This window comes from Babylonia areolata, chromosome 4 (assembly GCF_041734735.1).
Source record: "Babylonia areolata isolate BAREFJ2019XMU chromosome 4, ASM4173473v1, whole genome shotgun sequence".
NCBI classification, from domain to species: domain Eukaryota; kingdom Metazoa; phylum Mollusca; class Gastropoda; order Neogastropoda; family Buccinidae; genus Babylonia; species Babylonia areolata.
In genome coordinates, this window is record NC_134879.1 from 30,874,052 (window position 1) to 30,882,960 (window position 8,909).

The window sequence follows — 8,909 nt, forward strand, 5'->3', positions numbered from 1 at the left end:
AAGAAAGATGCTCTGGCTGTATGATTATAAACCCTCTGCCTGCAGCACAGGTCAGCGAAGTGCCTGGCGATGCGCCAACGACCATTGGTTCCAGCTCTGCTCAGAGATGCAGACCGCAGTTTAATTAAACAAGCAGGCACTGGGTCCGACTCTTAAAAAAAGAAACTGCCACTAACTGCCCCTCTGAAGACTGTCACAGGCGAAGAAATCCAGGACTGGGCACAACACACCGAGCGCTGTAACAGAGATGCATGCGCTGGCTCGGATGATGGGCGGATCCCAAAAATTAATGATCTCCTCAACAGAGAACTGATACAGGCAAAACGTCTCACAGGCAGACCACAACTGCAAGACGTCAGAGAAATCTGTAGGCCTTGAACCTGGAAAGCTACAGGTCTCAGAACGATCGGATTGGAGGCAGACGATGCAGAAAAGGCTTGGCCATGTTCGAAGAGAGCTTGCCAAGCATCCTGCGACAAAGAGACTGAGGAGAAGGACCAAAAGCCAAACAGATCAGCGTAGACTTGACCCGTGAGCAATGTGGGAAGGCTCATTGATGCCTATATTATTTTACATGATTAGAATTGTTGTGGTGATTTTTAGATACTGGGTATTTGCATTCAAATTTCGCTATATCTATTTATACTTTACAAATCAGGATACGTTTGGCATGCACATTTATTCATATAAAGGTAAACTTGTGCAACATGCACACACATAGGTTCACGCACGGACACACACACGCACACACGGACCCCCCCCCCCCCCCTCCCTCCCACACACACCAGAATGAACAGGGATTTCCAGGAACAGTCAGCTGTCATAAACGGGATCGTGTTGACCTATCAAAATCACAGTTTGTGCATGAACATTGTTTTTAAAAGATTGAAATTATGCAAGTAGGATACAACAGGGTAGAGAATTTGAGAATACAGGATGAAGAAAGCATTAGAGAACTCCTGCGTTTGGGATATATGCACTGCGCGCGCGCACACACATATGTGTGTATGTGCGCGTGTATATATGTTTGCGAGCGCATGCATGCGCAAGTGTGTGTGTGAGTGTGCCAGTCAGTCTACCACAACAAGGTGAAGAGACTGTTTCCATAGAATTTAATGCTAGACCTAGTTCTCTCTCTGGTTCTCCCATTTTATGCGAGAGATTCACTTTCATCTTGTTTTTGGGAAATTATCATATTTATTAATTTGTTAACATCTTTTTTCCATATTTTCTTTCGTGTTTTCGTTTCATTTTTAATTTCGAGTTTAAAAGAAAAGGTTATCAGTTCCTTTTGATTTTATATTAGGTGGATTAATGATAAATCTTATGTTGCATTTTGTGGGGTATCGATGCAGTTCCTGCGTCATTTGTGGATCGTTTTTTGTTGTTGTTGTTGTTTTTGTGTTAACCACAAAAAGAAGTTCTGAGTATTTTTTTCCACTGTCTTCCACACATTCTACTCTTGCTCTAACTTGCGACCATCTTGCTTTTCTGGGTGAAATAATTTCAAACTGTCGTTTTACTTCAAAGCCGGATTTTATCCTTGAATGATTATCCATCAATACATCAATGTAATACCCAGAAGTGTTCATTTACCGGTTTATTTTTCGATTGTCGTTTGGATATGTTATTTTCTTGTTCTTTTTTTTCCGTGTTTATTCATTAGTTTTGTGAGATGACTCCACGGATGAGAAATATTTGTCTGTGTACTTGTTCATCTGTTGGCATCACATTTACATGGGTTGATTTCTGTATGCTTGGGACGTACGTGTTTTTTTTGTTTTGTTTTGTTTTGTTTGTTTTTTGTTGTTGTTGTTGTTTTTACGTGACATTAAAAAGAAAACTATGAACTTGATTTAAAATCTCTTGAGTGCCATAGTACGTATAACGTACATAAAAAGGGGCGTTAATGATGACGTCATCAGAAGGGAAATAACTCTGGAAGCTGAAAATTCACACAGTGTATCCAGAGTGGTATATCTCTAGACCGTTTTCTCAGTTTAGGCAGGCTGATTGTTTAATGCCTCGAAACACCATTTTCTACTGTTTTTCCCCGGCACTGAAGGGGTTTTAACTGAAATGCTTAGTGTTTACCTTTTCTTTTGTATATAAATAAAAACGAGTGTTTGACGAATACATTCATCTTTCCCGTTTTTCTCTTTAAAAAAAAAAAAGGAAAGGAGAAGAAATAAAAAAAGAGAGAAAAAAGCGAGGCCGTTTCCAACACATAATCGGACTCTGTGTGAGTGTGCGCGCGTGCGAGCACGTCATAATTTCCTTCTGTCTTTCTCTGTCTGAGATAATTCCTAAGTAAAACCTAAATAACTGCTTTGCGTTTTTCTCCTGATGTCATTGATGTGTAAACATACCAAGTGAATAATGTATGAAAAGAATTGGAATGCTCCTTCTGGGCAGGTTTGTGGGTTATGCCTTTGTGGGTCTTGTTTATCTGATCTAACAACAATGTCTTGAGCGTACATCCTTTGTCTTGCTCTAAGATTAAAATAAAGAAAAGAAAAAAAAAAGGTTGAACTTGTTTTTTCTTTACTCTCAATGCCCCATTTATTTTCCGTTTATATATGGGAATCAACTCGGGTCCGCTTATTCTGCGAACAGTACCACTAATTATCCCCCTTGTTGAAGACATTTCTGAATTGCGTCCCATTTTCGTTGGATGTGTTCATGCTTCTGTTCAGACGATATCTTATTTCCAGTTAATGTCGATGATGTGAATCGAAAAGGGGCAGCAAATAAGCTGCTTTTCTGGAAAATTTTATATTTCAGCCTCAAACTCTAGCCAAAGAAGCCCCGCCTAGCGATACTATAAGGCCTACGGTCATACTGTTAGTAAAATAAATGTGAATGTGTCCAACAACTTTGTGCATCAGTTGTTCTTATTTAGACTTTTGAACACACGATTCGAATCTACCATTAATCAGTCCAATCCCAATTAAATGCGTGTGGGGCCATACGTGGGGGTGCCTGGTTAGCACGGCTTTTTGAGAGCCGAATGAACTCGCAGTCAAAATGTCATGTTCGAATCACAGACTCCCAACATGAACACGAATTATTCTGAAGCCCATCTTAATTCCACAGCCATTTGAAAGCGTCACCTCAGAATCATAGTTTGAGGGTGCATGCTAGCTGTTTGGGCATCAGTTCGTGTCTAACTCGTCTGGGTTTCGTTCGCTTACTTCACAGCCCGCGTCATACGGTTGATGGGAGTCTTTGTTCGCGTAACTTATTTCAGTTTTAAATCACTTAATAGGATACTTGTTGTATGATACAGTACTAAGTGTGTTGTTGTTCATTACATGTGTCAAAAAAAAAAAAAAAAAAGGTAGAGAAGCAGATGAAAATAAGCAACCCAGCGCAGTAAAAAGGAACAATGATATGTAAACCAGCTTTATATAACCATAAGCTGAAAAATACTATCATATATGACCAAATTGTATCTAGCATTTTATAAACAAGATTAAACAAAGTATTGAACTTACAAAGGTCATTTCGCTGCCCATCTAATTAAGCGTTATGTCCTCCTGGTGGTGTCGGGGTAGTCTGAGAAAGGCCCCACCTCCACACCCCAACCCCAACCCCCACCCCACACCCCAACCTCCGCCCCTTCCTCCACTTTATTCGGCCGTTAATCCCAGAGGTAGTTAACCAACTAATGAGATCATACGTCGATGAAAGCACCAGAACTTGACACGATTTCTTCTTCCTTGATCGAAGAAACAAGCGAACTGGCACTGACATGCAATCAGGCTTCAACGTAAAACATTCACTGCCCGAGCGGATTTCGATTCACTGTCAGCAGTCCCGTTAGATTAGACATGTTGCTAATAATAGATATCGGGGAGGGGGGGTGGGGGTGAAACAGGTGGGGTGGGGTATTGAACATGCCTCTGAAATGGAACGCAGCAAGCAGGGTCTGCACAGCTGCTGACAGCAGACGGGTCGAACGTACACGCACAGGTCCTGAAGTTTTAACAAGAACTCGAGCAAGAGTTGACCTCTGAATTCGAAGATTTTTAAACATGATTTTTATTCCCAGGTGTCAGTCTGATTGATCACACATATACACAGTTTTTTGGTGACGTTGGTCCGTTCCAGTAGTCGGTTAATCTCATAGTGGATGTGAAACCCGCGGAGTTAAAAGTTGAAGAAACGTTTATTCGGTAAGGAACTCTGGTGGTGTAAGGTTATGACCTTGTATTCGCTTGCTGACACTGGGCTAAGTTTGAGAGAAACCGGGAAGAGGTGAGACTGAGGGGGGTGGGGGGGAATGGGGGAGAATTTACAGGGAGGGCAAGTACGGGTTGGACTTGCTGTGAAAGATGTACACTTTCGGTATTTTGATACGTCGTGACGCGCACTTACACACACACACACACACACACACACACACACACACACACAGAACAACAACAACCACAACACACACACAACAACAACAACAACAACACATACACGCGCGCGCGCACACACACACACACACACACACACAACAACAACAACAATAGCAACAGCAACACACGCACACGCACACACAGTCTTTCGTCAGAAAGCGAACATAATTATCCATACAGTGCGCGTGACTTAAATGATGCCTCACAGTCTACGATGTGGACGTTAGTACAATCATCTGCCCCCCCACCCCCACCCCCAACCCCTGCCCTCCTCTCCCCCCACCCCCCCACCCCCCCCCACACACACACATACCCTCCCTCACCGCTCATGTTATCCCATATCTGAGAACCTGTCACCGTGTCACACAAAGGCCTCGAACCCAAACCCTCGGCGATCAAAATGCATTTCCGAAACCGATTCACACGCAAAGGAAAATGCTTATCGAACTGCTATAACGACTTTTGCAGCATTGAGCAACTGTTTTCATGGGCATTGCATTCTGTCTTGTAAAAGCATTCGTGGATTTTTTTTTTTTTTTTTTTTTTTTAATAGAGTTTTCTGTTTCCAGATTGTAATGGAAGAACGTCAGTTTAAAAGCAGATAAGAAATTAAAAAGACAAAAAATCACTACCGCCACCGCCACCATGATAGCAAAAGAGCACTCGCCAGCACACACATGCACACAGCACACCACATCAGTCACACACCCAAAACAGAACACACACACACACACACACACACATATATATATATATATATATATATATATATATATATAATACACAGACACACACACACACACACACATATATATATATATATATATATATATATATATATATATATATATATAATACACACACACACACACACACACAACAACAACAACAACAACAGCATATATATATATATATAATTATACACAAACACATGCACTGTTTCTCTCTCTCTCTCTCTCTCTCTCTCTCTCTCTCTCACACACACACACACACACACACACACACACACACACACACACACAGAGTCTACCAACAGCAACAGCTTGACTCGCCTGACGCCATCTGTTGGGACCGCCATGTTTTACACAGAAACCGACAGTGATAAGCAGTCCCCAGACAGGCGCGACAGCCTATATATTGGTTAGATCACTGGTCCTTCAGTCTGAGGTGAGGGCCTTGTGTTCGAATCCCGGCCGCGCCTGGTGGGTTGTAGGTGGAGATGTTTTCCATCGCCCAGGTAAACCGATGTGCTAATGCCTGATCCCTCCTGTACACACATAGGGGCCTAGATGTACATGCAGAACACCACTCACGAATCTTAAAGATCACGTAATTTATGTCAGCGTTCGAACACGAACATATCCAGCACACAAAACCCCGAACACGGTGTATGTCTGCCTAAATGGGGTAAAAACGACCACACTCGTTAAAGTCCAATTGTAGGTACAAACGAACGAACGCATAAGAAGAAATGACAAACCGGCAAACCAACCATCAAAATGTTGGGAAAGACTCAGAAAGCAGTGAACAGAGAGAAGACAGAGAGATGGGAGAGGAGGGACAGAGAACTTGATTATGTCGCACTTCCAACATAGATCTCTCTGTTGTCCTTTAAACTGGTGACTGAACAGCGGCATGATTATTATATCGAGTGACATTTTCTTCAGTACAATGCAGTGGAAACGAACAACAACAACAAAAACGGAGAAAACAACAACAAATACACGTACAGACAGGATACGTCTGGCACGCACATTTATTCAGATAAAGGTGAACTTGAGCAACATGCAAACACATACACTCACGCACGGACACACACACACACACACACACACACACACACACACACACACACACACACACACACACACACACACACACACAGCTGGAGAGAGTCAGTCTCAAGGTGACGGAAGGCATGTTGAAATGAATGTCCAAGTTGCGTTTTGAAAGTGGGCAGTGATGGTGCCTTTCTTAACACTCAAACCAAACATAATACTATCTGTTTCTCTCCTTGTTTCTTCGCTATGACACATCCCATTCATGCGCTTGCGGCAGACAGCATGCTTTTTATGATGATTAAAAGACCAGCACAGCTTCATTGCTTCATCATCATGCGCTCATAGACGGAATATACCTCTTGTGATCGATCAAAATTATTCTATTTGAGCAGGCTTCATCCTCCATTTTTGGACGGAGAATTAACTGAAACATACGAATGCCAAACAAGGGGATTCTCTGTGTGTGTGTGTGTGTGTCTCTCTCTTTCTCCTTGTTTCTCTCTCTCTATCACGCACACAGACACCGATAGATAGACACACACACACACACACACACACACACACACACACACACACACAGGCGTGTGTGTTGTGCACACAGCTTTAAAGCAGTTTTTCACATTGACGATGGACGCGTGTACAGCAGAAGCATTGCAGACAGATACAGGCATCAAGATGAACCTTGAAGTCCACAGAGCAGTTGTCTTCCTTGCCGTATGGCGATGAGACGTGGACGTTGCAACGCAGACAATTAAAACCACTTGACAAGATCCACTTGTGCTGCCTTTGCAAAACCGTGGTTATCCCATGGCCAAGACCGAGGATCTCTAACAAAGACGTTCTTCGGCACCTGAGGCTCTCCTGACGAGGGCTCAGCCCAGAGATGTCGGACATGCGGTCAGGATGGGAATAAACCGCCTCGCGGAGATGATCCTTCTTCTCGATATGAGCCTGCATCTGGCGCAAGAAAACCTGGCGGTACCTTGAAGATCTTTTTGAAGGCTTCACTATTTGACATGCAACATCCGTACTACAGACTGGGAATACCTCGGAAAGAAATCTCAACGTCTGGCCCGGTTTGGCTGTCTGCTGCAGTCAGATTGTGGGCTGACGTCACACCGCGGACGGACCTGACTATGTTAACTTCACCAGTTTTATTTCACTTTTGAGCAATGTCCTATTTTGGCACCCCATATTTAGGGACCTGTTTTACTGGCAATTCTCGTGCATAGTTCAAGTGCTATTACCATTAGGCCCAGAGGATATTGTGACTTTGTTGTTGCAGTTGTTGTGGTTGTCAACTCTATTTTAGGTTATGTTACTTAAATTTGCTATGGAATCAATCACTACACTAATGTACAGGCATCTTTCCTGGTCCACAAAATCGTCTGCATCAACGTGTTAAGTCTGTGCCAGACAGTTCTTTCCGTTCATAGCCCCCACCCCACCACTGACCCACCACCACCAAACCTTGCAAAGGTTAACCACAAGCAGCAACAACAACAATGCAATAACAGCGTCATCAACGACAACAAATCATGACAGCTTGAATCGACAAGTGTTGGTTTGTGTTTATTATTATGGGTCTTTTCACGTCGTTTTAAAGCCTACTCTTGACTGGAAGGGGGGATTTCACGCTCTATGTCATTTCGTACATGCCTGCATTGCAAAACGAACGAAAACGTTTGTTTAAATAGGTTCTAGCATTTCGGATACTAAAAAAGGACATTGCCCTATGTACGATACCGCATCGGTATTCTGTTCGTGACAAATAATCTTTTCGAATTCAGTCGTGTTGTGTGCTGCTTACGTTCGTAACAGGCCTCAAGGCATCGCACCATTGCGCCACCGCGAACCGCCGGAGTCTTGGCAACACCCCGGCGCGCAGCAGTGACCTCTTGTGTTGCGTTGTCTCGAAAACGGCAGACGACACGGGGCCTAGGACTATTGTATGGATGACTTCACTCTGTCACAGTCCATCACGCTGTTTCCACCCAGGTGTGTTGTGCTGTGTTGCTCACACAGGAGTTGGTAGGACGGACTATTTTTGTAACCCAAGTTGTAAAACTTCGCGTCTTCAGCGTTCCAGTTGTTTTGTGATAGCGGGTGCTTAGCTGACGGTTTCTGGGTCGTCTGTTGAAAGAATTCGGAGGGGACTTCGCTCACGACTTACAAGCAGTACTTCAGGTGAGAGCTCCGTGCGTGTTCAGTATGTTGTTCATGAAATGCATAAAAAAAGGCTTATATATAGAGAGAGTTGCTTATTTGAACTCTAGCCCTTGTGCTTTGAGTATCAAACCAAAGCAAGGAGGTATTGTGCAATGCTTGTGACTGAGAAGTTCAACGTTACTTAGCTTCACCTGAAACTTGTGTGTGGATAATAAAATCTGAATGTTTGTGCTGGATTGGGACCACACCAGTCTTCGTCCCCTCGCACATCCCATCGCCAGTGTTACATTTTCTCTAGTTGTATTTCCATCGATCAGTCTAAGTTACACACACACACACACACTGACGTGCTCGGTCACTGGCACACACCTTACGTCCTCTAATTTGCATATTTTGCTCGATTAATCCTCGGCACCAAAACAGTTTTGGAACGCAGCCGTTTTGTATGCTTGTCATCGTGGTCCAGAGAGACAGCATGCTGCTAGTACAACGCCATAAAACTTGTATCGCGGTGTGTGCTGATCAATATCCTTCCCCCTGCTGCACCGTC

At 43.4% G+C, this 8,909-nt stretch overlaps 1 protein-coding gene across 1 annotated transcript in view; it reads left to right on the plus strand.

Moving 5' to 3' along the window:
- Window positions 1–8,064: 8,064 nt before the first annotated feature.
- LOC143281043 (uncharacterized) overlaps window positions 8,065–8,909 on the plus strand; it is a 32,908-nt gene continuing 32,063 nt past the window's right edge. Inside the window, exon 1 of the mRNA XM_076585948.1 lies at window positions 8,065–8,377. The gene's annotated coding sequence lies outside the window, so the exon portion shown is untranslated. The remainder of the gene's footprint in view (window positions 8,378–8,909) is intronic.